Raw genomic sequence first — 289 nt, 5'->3', positions numbered from 1 at the left:
ACTTGTGGTTTTAATTGTTATGAGGTTTTCATGCACAGCTCCTCCACTGTTTACTTTTGATTTAAATAATTTTAATGTGTAATGCAATTTGATGTGTGTGTGTGTAGCCTACTGTACATGATGGGTGTGTGTGTGTGTATATATATATATATATATATATATATATATATAGGAGGGCAGCGGCCAGAGAAGGAAATTTTTTGTACGCTTATCTACTATCTACTGTTTAGTTAAAAAAATCTGCAAATATTAAAAGTATTTTATTCATTAGCATGATAGTTGACGCAGG

The sequence above is a fragment of the Etheostoma cragini genome, chromosome 10, assembly GCF_013103735.1.
Source record: "Etheostoma cragini isolate CJK2018 chromosome 10, CSU_Ecrag_1.0, whole genome shotgun sequence".
Taxonomy (NCBI): Eukaryota; Metazoa; Chordata; class Actinopteri; order Perciformes; family Percidae; genus Etheostoma; species Etheostoma cragini.
Note: the sequence above shows the minus strand (reverse complement) of the source record.